Consider the following 19,066-nt stretch of genomic DNA (forward strand, 5'->3'; position numbering starts at 1 on the left):
TCAGTTTAAGCAGTAGCATCCAGTCCCCTTGGCCACATTTCTGCTTAACTCAAAATGATGAGAATTTACCACCACCTGCCTTCCATAGGGCATATATTCTCCCTCTAGGTTCCATAAGCCCTCAGCCTGCCATGTGGATTTTGTGCGGCTCAACTGATGCCTCAGCTGCAGGAACCAAGTTGTGGTGTCAGTGCATCATCTGCATATAATCTATCAACAACTGTATAGAGTCTGAGTGGGGATGCCTCAAAGGGAAATTTTCTGGGAAAGGTAAGTGTATTTACTCCACTTTTGGTTTGTTCTGAGCTGCAGCTTCTAGGGAGGAGGGCCTTACTGTCTTAAGAGCAGAGGTGCACCTAGGTAATTTTTGGGGTCTGGACCTAAAGGCTCTTGGAGCCCCCCCTCCAGCTGGACACCCCCCCACACATGCTGCAAATTAGGCATCATCGCCTAAAGTCCTTTGGATGCCCCCGCCCCCAAGGCCTTTAACATATTCCCATCACACATATTTATTTCTCCACTCCCTCCTCTGTCTCTGAAGCACCAGGTCACAGTCACACTTGGACACCCAGCACAGTGCAGGCCAGTGGCTGCACCACACCACCCAGGACAGACTAAAGAGGATTTGGGAGACTTCAGTGGATGTGGAAGCCCAGGTCTTTGGCCCCAAAGTCCAGGGGTAAGAGCACCACTGCATAAGAGAGAGAGAATTTTAGACTCCTTCACAGTAGGAATGACATTGTTTCTCTTGAAGTACCATACATTTGTGGTAGTAACAAATAATAACAAATGCAAAAACAAATCTTGTGGTAAGATTTGTGATAAGTTGCAGAATACGGGAGTTTCAGAAACAAATCCCCCTGTTTCAAAATTCGCAAACACATTACAAGCAGAGTCCAAACCCTGAGAATACCTTGCAATAGGTGGTCAGCCATCCTCCCTGTCAGTCCTCCACTTTCCTAAGCAAATTTTTCTTTCCAGTGAGGAAACTAGTGGAAAGAGATGGCTGGTAAGTGGCAGCTGAGGCTTTGCAGACTGTATCCATAAGGCTTGGAAGTTCCTGGTTTTCAGGAGTGTCCAGTTGCATACTGGATGTATACAGGTTGTACTTTCCAGTATCTTCTGGACCAAACTGAACCAGGAAGTACTGAAACCTACTAATCCCATTCATTGCATCTCAGTGACAGTGGATGCTCCTGAACATGTTCAGGAATGCTGGGGCCTGAGGATGAGCCTGCAAGATCTCTGTTGTCACTGTCCCTACTACTGCAAAAGCAAGTTTGCTTAAGAAAGGAAACAACTGGCAGACTTGGTCTTTCATAGCTTTCTTTAAGGATTGCAAGAAAATATGTTAACTTTTTCAGAAAGACTGATTGAAATATCAAATAAGCCAAGAGAAGCTCACCTATCACTAGTAATAACAGGTAAAAAGTTGTCTAAATTTGCTGTAGAAGCACGCGCGCGCTCTCTCTCTCTCTCTGTCTGGGCATTTTTAGTTATACAGTGTGTGGGTATACTGCCTCAGAATATGGAGTGTGAAATCTGATGTCACTGGAAGTCTCTTCTAATGCTGTTTTGGAGATGCTGCTCTTAGCATATCGGTCATCATTATCATTTCTAGTGGATAAACTGTTGTGTTCTGTCATTCTAACTGGGTTGCAGTATCAGTTTGCTGGAATATTATACAGGTGAAACTTGGAAAATTAGAATATCGTGCAAAAGTCCATTAATTTCAGTAATGCAAATTAAAAGGTGAAACTGATATATGAGACAGACGCATTACATGCAAAGCGAGATAAGTCAAGCCTTAATTTGTTATAATTGTGATGATCATGGCGTACAGCTCCTGAAAACCCTAAATCCACAATCTCAGAAAATTAGAATATTACATGGAACCAAGAAGACAAGGATTGAAGAATAGAACAATATTGGACCTCTGAAAAGTATACAGTGTACTGTGCTTGATTGGCCAGCAAACTCGCCTGATCTGACCCCATAGAGAATGTATGGGGCATTGCCAAGAGAAGGATGAGAGACATGAGACCAAACAATGCAGAAGAGCTGAAGGCCGCTAATGAAGCATCCTGGTCTTCCATAATACCTCATCAGTGCCACAGGCTGATAGCATCCATGCCACGCCGCATTGAGGCAGTAATTGCTGCAAAAGGGGCCCAAACCAAGTACTGAATACATATGCATGCTTATACTTTTCAGAGGTCCGATATTGTTCTATTCTTCAATCCTTGTCTTCTTGGTTCCATGTAATATTCTAATTTTCTGAGATTGTGGATTTGGGGTTTTCAGGAGCTGTACGCCATGATCATCACAATTATAACAAATTAAGGCTTGACTTATCTCGCTTTGCATGTAATGCGTCTGTCTCATATATCAGTTTCACCTTTTAATTTGCATTACTGAAATTAATGGACTTTTGCACGATATTCTAATTTTCCGAGTTTCACCTGTATGCAATTTGCTTTAATATCCAAAAGGCACGATTGGTTTGAACAGCACTAGGATACACGCCCTATCAAAGGCGCTTGCAGTTGTTAGTAGATCTCCCCACGCCTTGAGGATATTTTATGATGACACTGCTTAAAAGTATGTCTCAACGGGAAGGGGAAACCAGACCAAGGCCGCAAGCCAGATGTCTTAAGAAGTGTAAGTGGGAAATATAGCACTTGGAAGCAAATCGGAACCTTTGGGGTTAAAGTAACACATTGGCTTGTATAAGATCCGCAGGTGTGTAAGTTGTTTATGGGAGAGTATAAAAGATGGAGAGCCTGCCAGACGGGGGCAGCCGCACCCAAAAGCTTTTTCTAGCAATGAAATAAAGCTTTGTTTGAAATGTTGATACTGGTGTCCAGTGAAAATATCTAACCAAGACACGAGTGACAGGGAGTAAATCTAACACATTGAATACTGGCCAAAGTTCTGAACATTTTAAAAAAATGTCATAAGAGACAGCTGGATTGTTGAACCGTGTATATATCAAGATTATTTTCTTCTCTTTGATCCATCAGATTAGTGTATATATGAGGGTGCTTGCACTCAGGAATTATTCCCATTCAGCCACGAAACTAGCCATGAATTATCCGCATTCAGCCATGAAACTAGCTGGGTGAATCTAGGCCAGTCACTTCTCTCTCAGCCTAACCTACTTCACAGGGTTGTTGTGAAAGAGAAACTCAAGTATGTAGTACACCGCTCTGAGCTCCTTGGAGGAAGAGTATAATATAAATGTAGTAATAATAATAATAATAATAATAATAATAATAATAATAATAAAAATGTAATAATAATAATAATAATTTGTCTCAAACTTATCAACAGGAGGTACCTATGCAAGATATTTTGCCAAATAGTTTTTAACATCAGTGTATACCATAATACTAAAAATCTGGAATTTGGTCACAGAACAAAAAGTTTATATGTACATGCACTGTGATAACATTCTGTGACAGAAAGCCAAATCATTTGTCCAATTCCAGTGAAATTTACCATGCAGCAAGTAAGTGCCACCATCTGGCCAGATTTCATGCAGATCCACTGAGAAATGACTGATATGCAGCAGTTTGACGTAAGTAAGCCTAAGAAACATATCCAATATGTTTTGTTTAGAAGTTTGTCCGTGGGGATATTTTTGGTGGGGGGGGGGATTGCGAACCCAGACCCAAATAGCAACAGGACACACATAGTTGGAAGAAACTAGGACCATTTTATTGAATAAATACAAAACCTGCAACGAGGAATTAAACTAAAGTGTGAGCATCCCCTATGTGGGTCAATCTCATAGGAGGTATGCCCACAGGAGGGCAAAGGACTGGGCTTTGATTTGGCTCAGAACCCAGACCGAACCTCTTCTCGACCACGAGTTTACTCCCAATGAGGGGATGCATGCCAACCCACCTCAACCCTGGCCATGAGGCACTGAGCGGCATTCTCTGGCAAGCATTTGAGTGGAAATGGATCCAGCCCGAGAGTTGCAAGGTCACCCTCCATATTCCCACTCACCATAATGGCCCTCCAGCCCATCACCAATGCAATTAGCCTACCCCAACCTGCACCCATCTACAAAGTGACCAAATAAGATGTAGGCATTTTTTCCACAGTCAAGGGTACCCCGAGCTCCCTAGACAATCCATAGAATATTTTCATGAGACATTTACGCATTATGGTCACTTCCATACCTGAAAAAAAGGAAGTCATCAAAAGAGTGTACTACTGATTACAGTACATTCCCTCAAGGCCCAGTCCAGAAAAGAACTAAAGCACTTGAAGGCTGAGCCAGAGATTGAATAGCCCATTGGAACAGTGCAATACACATAATAAGCCCCTTCAAACATAAACCTCAACAGGTCAAAATCATCGGGGTGAATTGGCAACAAACAAAAAGCTGACTTAATGTTGCATTTTGCAATGAAAGTGCCCTTCCCTTGGGCACGCACCATATTAATCACAGATTCAAATAAGGTGTATTGAACCGAACATAGGTTTGGCAGTACTGCATCATTTACCGAGCTACCCATGGTAGGGATGTGCACAAAACCAGTTTGCCTGGTTTGGCTGGAATTCAAACCGGGAGGGGGAGGCTCGGTTTTGGTTTTGCTCGAACCCCTTCCCAGTTTGGTTCAAATTCTAACTGGTTTGAACTGGTTTAGACCCCCAAAAGTGTGTGGGGTGGTAGTTGGCACCCTGGGTGCCTACCACCCAACCCCCAAAGCAATTGGATACTCGTACGATTTTTTATGAAATTTTTTTGAAAAAAAAATTCTCATGGGGTATAATGGGACTTGAACCAGCCCATTATTCCTCATTGTGGAGCACCCATGCGTACCAACTACCAACCAAACTCTAAAGCAATCAGACATGATTTTTAATGAGTTTTTGAAATATTTTTAATTATTTTTCTCATAGGGTATAATGGGACTTGAACCAGCCCATTATCCCCTATGTGGAGTACCTAGGGGCACATCAGTGTTGTGGGTGGTAGGCTCCCATGGGTGTCTACCACCCACCAAACCCCAGAGCAATTGGACACTCCTCTGATTATTGGTAAATTTCTAAATATTTTTGAATACCACATAGGTAATATTGAAGATTCCAGCAAATGTATAGCTTCACATTGGGGGGACCGGGGTGTCCCAGAGTGGGGTGGGTTGGGTGGTAGTGCCCATTGGGGGCAAGGAAGCTACTAGAATTATTTCAAAGGAATTGGGCAAAATGCTGGTTTTAAATTAATTTTTAAAGTTTACACATCTTTAAGCAGGTGGTTGTGTAGTGCACATAGCGTGCCAACCAGCCCCATACCCACAAACCCATGGGGTATTGGGTTTTGTTGTTCCTGAGGTGTTGAGAGTGTAGATTCTCTGGTAGCTATTGAATATCTCATAGGCTACCAGAGACCTCACCATCCACACCCACCCACACACACACACATGGAGGTCTCTAGGAAGGTGGCATTCCCCATAGGGATCAATGGTGATTTGGAGCAGACCTAAACCCCACCTTTGGGGGTGGCAGGGCACCCCAAAGTGGCTTAGGGGGCACAGCAGGGATGACCTCTACTACCCCCAGCAAACCCCAAGTGGATAGGATTTATAGTAGGGATGTGCACAAAACCGGTTTGCCTGGTTTGGTTCAAATTTGAACTGGGTTTGAACCAGGAGGGGGAGGGTCGGTTTTGGTTTTGCTTGAACCCCCCTTGGTTAAGTTTGAATTTGAACTGGTTTGTATCAGTTTTAACCTCCAAAAGTGGGTGGGGTGGTAGCTGGCACCCATGAGTACCTACTGCCCAAACCCCAAAGCAATCGGAAACTCATACAATTTTTTATGAATTTTTGAAATTTATTTATTTTTCCTCATAAGGTATAATGGGACTTGAACCAGCCCATTATTCTCTATTGTGGAGAACCCATGGGTGACAACAACTACCCAAACCCTGAAGCAATCAGACACTCCTATGATTTTTTTATCAATATTTGAAATATTTTTAATTATTTTTCTCATAGGATAGAATGGGACCAGAACCAGCCCATTATCCCCTATTGTGGAGCTCCTAGGGGCACAAACGTGGAGTGGGTGGTAGGCACCCAGGGATGCCTACCACCTACAAAACCCCAAGGCAATCAGACACTCCGATTATTGGTGAATTTTAAAAGTATTTTTTGAATTCCTCATAGGGAATAATGAGAATTGCAACAAATGTATAGCTTCACATCTGGGGGAAAGGGGTGGCCTAGAGCGGAGTGCGGTGGGTGATAGTTCCCAAGGGGGGCAAGGAATCTATCAGAATTATTTGAAAGGAATTGGGCAAAGGGCTGGTTTTTAAGAGATTTTTGAAGTTTACAGATCTTTAAGGTTTTTCTTCATAAAGAAGCCTGGAGGTGTCAGCAGCCCCATAACTGCACTTTGGGGGTGCTGGGGTGCCCAGAGCAAGTGATGATGTAGTGCACAGAGGGTGTCAACCACCCACATTTGTTGTTAACCCATGGGGTACTGGGTTCTGTTGTTTCTGAGATGTTTTGAGTGTAGATTCTCTGGTAGCATGAGAGATTTTCAATGACAAACTATGAAGCCACTCTCATATGCTATCAGATAATCTACACTCAGAACACCTCAGAAACAACAGAACCCAGCACCCCATGGGTTAGCAACCCATGGGGGTGGTTGGCACCCTATGTGCTCTACACCACCACTCTCTTCCGGCCACCCCAGTGCCCCCCTGGTGGAGTTATGGGTCTGCTCAATCTTCCATTATTCCCTGGGGGGGGGGGACACCTTAAATATGCGTAAACTTCAACAATTCCTAAGAAATCAGCTCTTTGCCCTATTCCTTTGGAATCTGGGTTGTGGCAGTTACCCCTTGGGGCACTGCCACCCAACCCACTGTTTTGCCCATCAGGCCTCCTTTCTGCCCCAAATCTGACCCAAAGACATGTAAACTTTAGAAATTCTTTAAAAATCAGCCCCTTTCCCAATTCCTTTGGAATCTGGGTGGCAGCAGGCACCCATTGGGGCACTACCACCTGTGTCTTGCAGCAGCTGCCTAACGGTACCGTCTTTTGCATGTTTACTCCATAGTAAGCTGTGCTGTTAATAACGGGAGGGGAAAGCAATGTTTTGGCAGGCAACATTTATACACCTCTAGATGTATCAACAGCACATCAGTCATATGTAGCAATGCCAATCAGTGCAGAGTTTTAACTGTTCTGTTGCAGCAAGTAGTGATGATTTCTTTGCCTAGCCATAGTAATTAGTCTTTAGTCACTTCCACAATGTGCCACCCTTCATGCGTTAACTTTTAAGGAAAATCTGAAAGATGTCATTGTCAAATGACTTTCTGTATTGGTTTCCCATTTTTCAGACTTGGGGTGTGTGTGTGTGTATGCTTCCCCGACCCATGAAACACAATTGTAGCACCAGCTTGTTCAGTGTGTACAGCCTAGGCATTATTGAGGATGCTATGTTCCTATGCAGGGATCCTATGCCTTTAGTTAAAAGTTTCTTAGTTGCAGGCTTAGCTTATTTTATTATTTCTTGCTGAATAGTGATGGGGATTCATGCTGAGTATCTCCTTTATTCTTCCTTGAATAGCTGCTTGTAATTGCCACAACATCAGTTTCTTTTACCAGAGGTACAGGATTTAATGGTTGATATTATCTCATTGTTCCTTTTCTTTCAAATTTTTAATCACTATTTTGCTGTTTAATTGAAGTACAAAATTTGGTTAGTAATTGGTTTCAGTACTATCAGTTAAATGAAGTTTATAAGAAGGATCTTAAAGTTGGATTTCAGGATCAGATGTCGAGATTTGAGAAGGAGCTGTGTGAAAATGATGAAAAATTAGTTTCTAAAATGTATAAGCTCTTGCTTTTGGAGGAGACAAGAGATGAAGTGGTTAAAACGACTATGGTAAAATGGGCTCAAGATGTGGGGTATAATATAGAAATGGCAGCCTGGGAAAAATTATGGAAAACTGATTTAAAGTTCACTGCATGTTATGTTTTTTAAAAAAATTATTATAAAATGATGTATAGGTGGTATTTGACACCTAAAAAACTGGCATTAATGTATAAAAATGTTTCAAACAAATGTTGGAAATGTGGACACTCTGAAGGAACTTTTTTTCATATGTGGTGGTCTTGTAGGAAGGCTAGGGCCTTTTGGGACATGATATATAATGAGTTAAAGAAAATTTTCAAAATGACATTTCCTAAGAAGCCAGAATCCTTCCTGCTGGGAATAACACAAGGAGTGTTTTCTGCAACCAACTTAACATTCTTTATGTATGCTACTACGGCGGCCAGAATAATATATGTGCAGAAATGGAAGAGTAATGAACTGCCCTCAAAAGAAGATTGGCTGATAAAAATTTTGGAATATGCGGAGATGGCAAAACTTACAGTACTGATAAGAGACCAAAATTTGGAATGCTTTAAAGAAGATTGGAAATCATTCTTATTATACTTAAAGAACTATTTTCCTAATATTGATTTTACAACAGGGTTTGAAATTTAGTAATATTAGCAGGTTGGGTAGATCAAAATCGAGTTTGTAAGGTTTAAGATATATGTTTTTAATTATTATTATAGCAAGGGTTAATTCTATAGTTGGTGATTCACGAGGAGGTGTGAGCGGGAAGTCAATATTTGTTTAATGTGATGTGAATGTTATTGTTAAAATCAATAAAAATTTAAACAAAAAACCCACAAATTTTTAATCACTATTTTGCTATAGCAATGAAAAGGAAAAAAATAATCAGAAAGCACTCTGTAATAAACGTTTCCCTTCCGATAGAGCCTAACCAATTAAGAAAGGCAATGGGGCAATTAAGAAACAACTCATCACAAGCTGTAATCAATAGGAAACAATAAATTGTGCAGAAGCTAAAAAAGAAACTTTTAATTAACATTTTAAAGGATCTTTGCTGAATGGGACTTATTTGTGAACAAATATTATAGGAGGGTTTTGGCAGTGGAAAGGGGCATTTTTAGAAAATATCATGGTTTATAAATATATTAAGCATTGTGTGGAATCTCTGTTTTAATTTCACTTCCAGCTTATTATGGAAAAGCAGTTGCTCAGTGGCATGGATGGACTAGTACAGATGCAAACTTAGTGAGAACATTTCCTTCATTTAAAAAAAGGAAATAAATAGATTTCTACATACAATTTTTCATTAGTTCTAAAATTTTTGATATTTTTAACTGTAAACAAACATTGTGTGGAGTTTCTCTTGTTTAGAAGCAAGACCAACAAACAAAAATAGAGAGGCAGGTTTGTTCCTGAAAACTTACAGTTCTATGGAACTGGCTCATTCAGGCAGCTGACTCCACTACAGAAGTTTAAATGAGTTACCTTGTATTATTTTTGTGTATCTTGAGCTGCTATATGTAATTTTTGATATTCAGATTTATTTTCTAAATGCCATTTGCTATAACAACTTCATGCTTTGATCTCTGCCATCTCTGCTTTTATTGCATCATTTCAGAAAATGAGTTTAAAGAACATTTCAGGATTTCAGGAATAGGGCTGATTCCCCTTTATTTCTGCTTAATATTTCTTTATTTGTTTATTTTATTTGACAAATTTCTATAGCATCCAAAATATACGTCTCTGGGCAGTTTACAATAAAAACACATTTTAAAAAATTAAACATTAAAACAATTTAAAATTTCTAAAAGTTAAAAGTGTTAAAACAGTAAATCTAATTAAAATGAACAGATGTGTCTTGACTGACATTTTAAAAGTTGTCAGCGATGGGGAAGCTCTTATTTCAATAGGGAGTCCATTCCAAAACCTTGGGACAGCAACAGAGAAGGCCTGTCCCTGCGTAGCCAACAGATGAGCCGGTGACAACGCAGACTAATCTCTCCAGATGATCTTAATGGGTGGTGTGAATCATGGCAAAGACTTTCTTTAAAATATCCAGGGCCTAAGCTATTTAAGGCTTTATATATTATAACCAGCACCTTGTATTTTCCCCAGAAACTTATCAGCAGCCCATGTAGATCTTTCAATACAGAGATAATATGGTCTCTCCAAGATGACCCAGAGGCCAAACTCGCTGCTGCGTTCTGTACCAACTGTAGTTTTCAGACTGTGTACAAAGGCAGCCCACATAAAACGCATTGCAGTAATCAAGCCTGGAGGTTATCAGCATATGTACCACTGTTCTGAGGTCATTTATCGCAGGAAGTGAATATAGCTGAAGTATCAGCCGAAGCTGATAGAAGGCACCTCTGGCTGCTGCCTTAACCTGGGGTACCAGAGAGAGGTTGGGATCTAGAGGCACCCCCAGACTGCATACCTGATCCTTCTGGGGAAGTGTGACCCTATCTAGAAATGGCAGATCAAAATCATCTCCTGAGTTCCAACCTCACAAAATAAGTACTTCCATCTTTTCTGGATTAAGCCTCCATTTGTTATCCCTCATCCAGCCCATTACTGTCTCCAGGCAGGCATTTTGGGTGGTTATACCTTCTAATTGCCTGCCTGGAGACGATGTTGACATGGAGAAATAGATTTGGGTGTCAGCAGCATACTGATAACACCCTGCACCAAATCCCTTGATGATCTCTTCCAGTGGTTTCATGTCGATGTTAAATAACTTTGGAGACAATATGGAACCTTGAGGAACACCATACAAAAGTTCAGATTTTGAAGAACAGTCTCCAAGGGACACCATCAGGAACCTGCCTGAGAGGTAGGAGCGGAACCACTGCAAAGCAGTGCCTCCCACAGTAATGATTGATACTCACTGCACAAGTGTACCTGCTGACAGGCTGACCAGCCACTGCATCCATGGCCCACCACCACCACCACTGTGGGGAGGCCTGCTCTGCTTAGCCCCCCCCCCCGGCAGTGAGAATGACAAATATTGCCAGGGCAGAGGTGGGTGTGGGGCAGCAGCAGGGCGGATGTGAGGAAGTGGCACAGTGGCAGGGCTCTGGGGAGTCCCCCCGATCATTTGGAGCCCCTCGCGACAGAGGAGGCCACGTACCTGATCCCCAAGGAGGCGAAATCTGCCTCTGAGTCCACAATTTAGCCCACTTGCACCTCAAATGTTCATGCATTCACCATCCTGAATTGGGGTGGATGACATCACTGCAAACTATGCCATTGAGATGTCCCTATGAGTCCCTACAGATGTAGCAAATTGGGTTCAAATCAATCCAGGCATTGCGAAATTGATAGAGGGGGACACAGACACAAGTGCGCGTGCACACACACACACAAAGAGAAATCTGGGTGATCTCATAAGCTTACTTTCCTTAAGGAAAGAATGCTAAAAATATAGTCTCTATATACTCAGAGTCTATATACTCTAAATTAAGAGAATAAGTATTTTAATCCTTCCCTATAATCCTGTGAGCTTCCAGTACCAGTCGCCTTCTAGGACTTACAGAATGTTGAGGACGAAGAGATAATAAAATACTAGATCAATTCATCCCATTGTCTGGAAAGGGAATTTCCAGATTCCCACTGAAAACCAAAGGCAGGGACTCCTGTCTATTTTTTGCTGCCTTCTTTTGCTGGAAGGGCAAACAAATGCTTCTGCCATTTACAGCTATGTTAATGTCATAGATTTCTGCATTGCTTAACATGAGCAGTTCTCACTACTTCCTAGGGGATAAAGTGAGCCAGCATGGCATAGTGGTCAGAGGTGCTCTAAACCCTGGACTTTGGGGCTGAAGCCCAGGGCCTCCACAGCCCCTGCCCCCCCCCCCCAAATCCTCTTTAGTCTATCCTGGGTGGTTTGGTCGCCCAGGGGAGGGGGGCCTCCAAAGGCCTTTAGGTCCAGGTTCCAAGTTCTCAGGGGAAGGGGAGCTCCAAAGGCCTTTAGGTCCAGGCTCCAAAATTACCTTAAGTGCACCTCTGGTAGTGGTTATATTGGTGGACTGGAAGACCCGAGTTAAAATCCCCATTCAGCCATGAAAATGATTAGTGTTTCTGAATCTATCACTTACCTCTCAGCCTAATCTACTTTACAGGCTTATTGTGGGGATAAACATAATGAAGTAAACCATGCTGACTGAGTTCCTTGGAGAAAGAGTGAGATATAAATATAAATCTAATTAAAAAACATTCAAGCGTGGGTCTAAAGGCAGTTGGGTAGTCTCTGCGAGTCTATCATTAGGTCTGAGATGGAGGGCACTTGAGCCACAGATATTGAAGGATTCAATTGAAGAAAGGGGTGTGGGGGGAGAAATTGAGTGAGAAAGAATTATAGTAACCTGAAGTTGAGGTTTAAAGTAAAGGTAAAGTAAAGTGTGCTGTCAAGTCAATTTCAACTCCTGGTGACAACAGAGCCCTATGGTTTTCTTTGGTAGAATACAGAAGGGGTTTACCATTGCCTCCTCCCACACTGTATGAGATGATGCCTCTCAGCATCTTCCTATATCGCTGCTGCCTGATATAGTACCAGCAACCTTCAAACCGGCAACCTTCTGCTTGTTAGACAAGCACTTCCCCTCTGTACCCCTTAAGGTGAAGAGCTTTAAAGTAGGGGGCATAAATATCATGAGGTTAAAAAAAACCCAAACACCTCCCTCATTTCTGTGGCAACCTGTTTCATTACTGAGTCACTATATAGCTCAGGGGAAGCTTTCAGGATGGTGGAAAGAAAAAAGCGCCTTCTGCAAATCCCTCACAGTCCTGAACAGAGGCAGTCGTGATTGGGGCCTGGATGCAATGAAATAGTGTGTTGCAATCCACTTCTCTTTCTAATACCAAACTTGGTAGCTGCCATATCTGGGGGAAAACACACATAATGTAATGGTTTCTGCAATATATCACATATGCAGAAAAAGTATTACTTTCCAAATTAATGGGGGGGAGGGAAATTAGGCAAACAAAACTGGCTTGATGAGGACTAAATATGCTCAATGGCTTTCAAGAGTAATAGGATATTGAGGACATCTGAGTGACATTAAAAAAAAAAACAATAAGGATGAGAAGAATATGGGTCCTGCAGACATTCAGGTGCAGAATATTAGGTTCAGAGAAATCCAAATGATGAGATTAAAAAACTTTGTTGAGGTGCTTCAGAAAAGAAGAGAGGGCACCTCCCTCCACTGTGCCACTCTTCAGAAACATCTTTTAGGCAATAAAGCAGGATTTAGGCTGACATCAGCCCTGAATATGAGAGATGCGCTTGGCATATGCTCAAAGACTCTTTGTTATTCCTTCCAGTGTTCCAAGATGTAGGTCTGGGATATATTTCATTAAGTGTTTCCATGGTTAGCATTTCTGGGCAGAAGGTGAAAAAGGTTGCTCCAAGTGGGGAATTTGAGGTAGACTACCCCCCTCCCCCAAATATTCTTTGAAATTTGTTAGGAGGGGGGATATGGGGAGGGAAATTCTGAAGAATTTCTACTGAAATTCTGAATATTTTCCAAAAATGTATGAGGATTTTCCCCCCCTTCAACTCAGCAGCTGGCTTTATAGAAAGGACATTCCCCACATGATCCTCACTGAGAAAAGAAAATAAAGAAAAAGAAAAACAATAGCAGCCAGCCACCACTGAGGGGGACAACAGTCTTCTGGGATTGTTGCTTGCTTTCTATAAAAGAACAAGAGAATCACTTCACAAGCAGCTGATGGAATCTATTTAATTTTATCTCCAAGCTTATGAACAGGTTTATGACTCTGCATATGCTCAGAAACTGTGGGCATACTTTAATTCATACAAATGACTCTTCCAGTTGGTTTGCAAAATAACTTTCAGCTGCTCAGGTACATTTAGAATTCCAAATTAACATTTTATGGCTCTAGCCTACAGAAAGACCTGGCAAGACAATAAGGGGCTTTGTTTCCTTGATCTAGAAAAAAATATAATATTGTTCATAAACTTGATTATAAAATTAAATGGATTCTATCAGTCACTTGTGCAACTTTATTTTATTTTTTAAGCAGAAGTGTCAGTTCACTGCCCTCAAGTGAGGTGGGGGCAAATTTGTGAGGTGAGAATGTGTGAATTGGAGAATAATTCTCTTAAGCATTCTCCCAACCCCAAAGCCCTCAGGTGAAGAATATAAAAAAGTAACAGAGAATATTTCGAAGAGTGGAGAGTATATTTGGAGCCATCCCCCTGATCGTTTACCTCTGCTCCGGCTGGGAGCACCACAAAGAGACCAGCATCACTCCAGGCAGCCCTACTCTGTGGGAGGAAATCCCCCCACTTCTTCAATTTCCTCTCCCTTCTCCATAGCTGCTATTGATGCTGCGTGCAGCAATGAACCTCCTTGCTACCAAATCAACCACAAAGAGCAGAGGCAGTAAAACAGGAAAAGGCAGATAAGGGAGAGAGGGACAAGTGTGCATGGAGTAGGAGGTGACATTTGGCACCCTCTTAATGGCACAGTGGGGAAATGACTTGACCAGCAAGCCAGAGGTTGCCGGTTCGAATCCCCACTGGTATGTTTCCCAGACTATGTTTCCCAGACTATGGGAAACACCTATATTGGGCAGCAGCGATATAGGAAGATGCTGAAAGTCATCATCTCATACTGCGTGGGAGGAGGCAATGGTAAATTCTACCAAAGACAACCACAAGTTTCTGTGGTCGCCAGGAGTCGACACCGACTCGATGGCACACTTTACCTTTAATGCAAAATGGTTCTTGCTGCCTCTAAACAGTTTCCTTTCTTAGAAGAAAATGGGAAGCCCCTATGGAGGACTTGCCTCTTATCACCTTAAAAGTGTTGAGGGGGGAAAAATTGTTCACAATTTGTATGCTGTATCTACTGCAATTTGTGTGCTGTATCTATTGCAGCATTCCCAGCTTCGCTGGTTTTGACCCCACTAGAGCAGCTGTAGAATTAGCTTTGTGTTCCTTGCAAATCCACACATTATAATAAAGTTTTCTGCTTTTCTTTTTCTACAGAAAAAGAAAAAAAAAGATAAAGAGATTTTTCATCAAAATCCCAGCTGCATCTTTTCTAAGGGAACAGATACGTTCAGATGTTTGTTTCATCCTGGCCTAAATACGGGGTGTTAAAAAACTGTTTGATTTGCATAAGTGTTATCAGCCTACAGTACTCTTTACTTTCGATTTTTCTCATTTTATAATGTTGGTGTTTTGTTTTGATAAAGGTGTTTGGAAAAGTGGTCAAATTTAAGCTTGTGTCCACTTTAGAAAGTCTTGATAATCTGTTTCAGGTAGTTTTCAATGTCATGTCACATTGGAATTTAAGAAAGTAAAGAGCTACTCTGCTCAAGAGATAAATTTTGAGTTAGTTAAAAACTGGGTTTCCCTGTACATTTGCTGCTATTGTCAAGTTAGACTTCTAAGGACTAATATTGATACAGGAAATAAATAAGCATTCTTTTTAAAGGCTCTTTGGATTGAAGCATAAAGCATGATAATGTTATGGGCATACAAGCAAAAGAGTGAAGTTCTAAGTTTAGCAATGCATCTAGATTCATAAGGTGAGTCTGATTGTATCTATGCAATCAGTTTTTTACATGAATTATCAGCACTAGATCATTATTTGCTATTAAGATGCATTCACATGTTCAAGCATTTGAACTTAATTCACATGTCCTTTGGTTCTAGCATGCTTTCAGCATATGGGGATACATATGGGGATATATGAGGAGAACTGGTCTTGTGGTAGCAAGCCTGACTTGTCCCCTTAGCTAAGTAGGGTCTGCCCTGGTTGCATATGAATAGGACACTAGAAGTGTGAGCATTGTAAGATATTCCACTCAGGGGATAGAGCCACTCTGGGAAGAGCATCTAGGTTCCAGGGTTCCCTCCCTGGCACCTCCAAGACAGGGCTGAGAGAGATTCCTGCCTGCAACCTTGGAGAAGCTGCTGCCAGTCTATGAAGACAATACTGCGCTAGATAGACCAATGGCCTGAATCTGTATATGGCAGCTTCCTATGCTCCATTGTCCCTATTTCTAAGAACTAGTAGCCATAGAAGAATGAAGGGTATTTCACATTATACTGTTTCCCCCCACTAAAACTGATTATATATAATGTATTTACCCAAATATAAGATGCCTCTGAATTTATGGTGACCCTTAAAAAAATAGAGGTTAAATACAGGTTAAATACAGAGGTTAAATACAGAGGTTAAATGCCTGTATCTCCCTGAAAAGAAGAGGACTCTGAATTTAAGATGACCTCTCCAATTTCTAACATCAAAGAACTTGGGAAAAAGCTAGAGGTAATTCACACAATCAAAAACTGTGTTCTACTTGAGTCTGGGAGCTGTGTGCTCCCAATTTTCGGTTGTGTGGAAGCAAGGTAAGACGAAAACCTGGGTAGAAGTGATTTTGTGGAAACACAATCTGAGGCTATTCCCTCGATCAGGTGAAATCGGGATAGGGGAGCCTAGCCTGATTTTGCCTGACCGTGAGAACCACTGGGCTCGTAGGTGAGCCCAGTAGCCTCCAAGCGGTTAACTCGCTTAAGTAACGCTCCCCTAAGCCCAGGTTAGTGGAACGAGTGCTCTGCTAACTTGGGCTCTACAATCATGAGTTTCCACGGCAACTCACGAGTAGATCCCTGACTGGGAGGCTTAAAAGCAGCCTCCCAGCTCGGGGGTCTCTCCAGCATGCCCTGCACACTCGTGCAGGGCATGCTGGAGTTTCCGGGGGCTACATAGCCCCCGATCCCCCCAGCCCCTGCAGGCTCCATAACGGAGCTGGCAGTCATGTGGGTGGCTGGTTCAACCTCCTGGAGCAGACTGACTGCTCGTCTGTGGGGAGAGCAGGCTTAGCCCACTCTCCCCGCAAACCCCATCCAGGCTCTTCTCACTGATCATGAGAAGAGCCTCTCTGAGTAGCTTTTCCTCCTACCTTGCTTCCACACAATCACTTACCCAGGTTTTCCTCTTACCCTGCTTCCACACAATCAAAAACTGGGAGCACACAGAGCTCCCAAACCTGGTTAGAATACAGTTTTTGATTGTGTGAATGACCACCTAGTCTTGGATTCATGTAAATACAGTAGTAAGTATCTTAACACGAACAGCCTAACCCAGCAAGATCGCTTCCGGCACTGTACCCATGCCAAGTCCCACTTTCAAACCTGGCGTTTAGCTTCAAACCTGGCATTTAGCATTTAGTTTAACCTGTGGTTTGCGTCACCTCGGCTGGCGATCGCCTGGGCAATCACCACTGGGTTAAATGACTTCCCCATGGCCCACTGCCATTTCCGGCAGCAAGACGAGGGGAAGAAGCAGCCGTGCAGAGTGTGACGGCTGATCTAATGGGAACAGCTGCCCTGCTTGTGCCTGGGACACCCTGGAATGTGTGTGTGTGTGGGGGGGAGTCCTCCTACTTCCAGCATCTCCTCTGCTGCACTGCCACTCATGTGAGTGTGTAGTGCAGTGGAGGGGAGGATGGTGGCTGCTTGTCTGTCAGGGATGGCAGGTGAGCTTATGTCTTCCCCGCAGCCTGCCCGCCCTCCCCAGTGAGGTAGTGTGCATGACCTGAGTGAATATTGATCAGAAAAAAGGCATACAACAAAACAACGGTTCCTACATGCACAGAATAACAAAGATTTATAGTGTGTTGAGGAGTTGGACATGTAGTAATAATAAAGCAGACTTAATCAATACTTTTGAAGATGTCCAATCATAAAGTAATTTTGGAAATCTATACTATGAAAAACACAAAACATCTCTACTTATTGTATTCCTCTAGACTAATGGAAATGTTAGGGAATTTGCAAGAGCTGATTGTATCTCCATACTGGAATATGTATTGTATTTACTAATGGCAGCTAAAATCTGCTTAGGAACCTGAGACACAGCAGATAAATCTTACAAACCTGGTAACCACCACCACCAGATAGATTCATGGAAGAAATTCATGGGGAAATGGCCTTCATTAATAGGACATTGGGGAACAACAAAAACGCAATATCAAACCAGCTGATCTTTTTCTCATTAATCTGAGGTTTTTTTTAATATAAATGTTTATCTTGCTTTTTGACCTTGCACAGAATTAATTTTTTAAAAAACTGAAGAAAAGATATTATAACGCATTATAAGACTGTTGTCTACATCCAACTGGAATTCATAATATATTAGTGCTGAGGTTTTGTACACATGCAGAGCAAATGTTAATACAAGTACTAAGTATTTATGACAACATTGCCTTTAGTGGCTGTTCCAAGTGACATATGACTAAGAATGAGCAGTAAAGCCCTGGCTTCTTTTCAATAGTCATTGATTTCTTTGAAATGTGTTAAGTATGGGGGACTAGGTAGGTGCTGAAGATAAAATGTTAGTACGAATGAGTCACAAGACCTTTATTGACGTGTTGTGTTCATGAAGGCTGGAAAGACTTCTTGCAATTTGCCTTTTCATTTAATGCATGTTAATGGAGATGCAGTAATGTAATGGAACTTTTCTAGGGCTGTCAACTGATTAAAGAAATTGAGCAGCAGTCTGACCCAAGGCATGTTTATTTAGAAATAAGCCTTATTGTTTTTAATGGGGCTTACTCCAGGGTATTGCTCTGTTCATAAGATTACAACCTTAGTCAATTAATTATATGATTTTAGTTACTTAATCAGTTAACAGATTAAATATACACTAATTTGCATGTGAATAAAACAATACTGCTAAAGAAAAAGGCATAGTTCCCTTGTTTTTTTAAGGTGTTGTTTTAGACCAACAGTCCCCGGTGTATGGAAGAGAAGGGGAAAGTGGTACACAACAGTGTAGTGGGAGGAGGGAATGCATTCCTTGGGCCAGTTTGGCCACCCACACAGCAGGGGCGCGGTTCCAGCTTCCATAGCTGCGAGGAGGTCATTTCCATGGCTTCTGTGCATTTGCACGCAAATTGCATGGCCTCAGTGCATCCAAGGAGGCTGGAACTGAACCCCCACCACGCAGTGGGCTTGCCGAAGAGCAATCACCGCACACTTGGGCTGCACCAGGGGAGTGAGCGGCGGTGCCAGCAGCCATGCCGGGTTGGTAAGAACCAACTTCTTCTCTCATCTCCCCCGTTGGCCACCCTTTAGAGGATTCTCCCACCGCTTTACAAGTACCGCCCTTTGAACCGCCAAACCAGTTCAATCAAATGGACTGTTCTGGCT

This window comes from Hemicordylus capensis, chromosome 2 (assembly GCF_027244095.1).
Source record: "Hemicordylus capensis ecotype Gifberg chromosome 2, rHemCap1.1.pri, whole genome shotgun sequence".
Lineage (NCBI taxonomy): Eukaryota > Metazoa > Chordata > Lepidosauria > Squamata > Cordylidae > Hemicordylus > Hemicordylus capensis.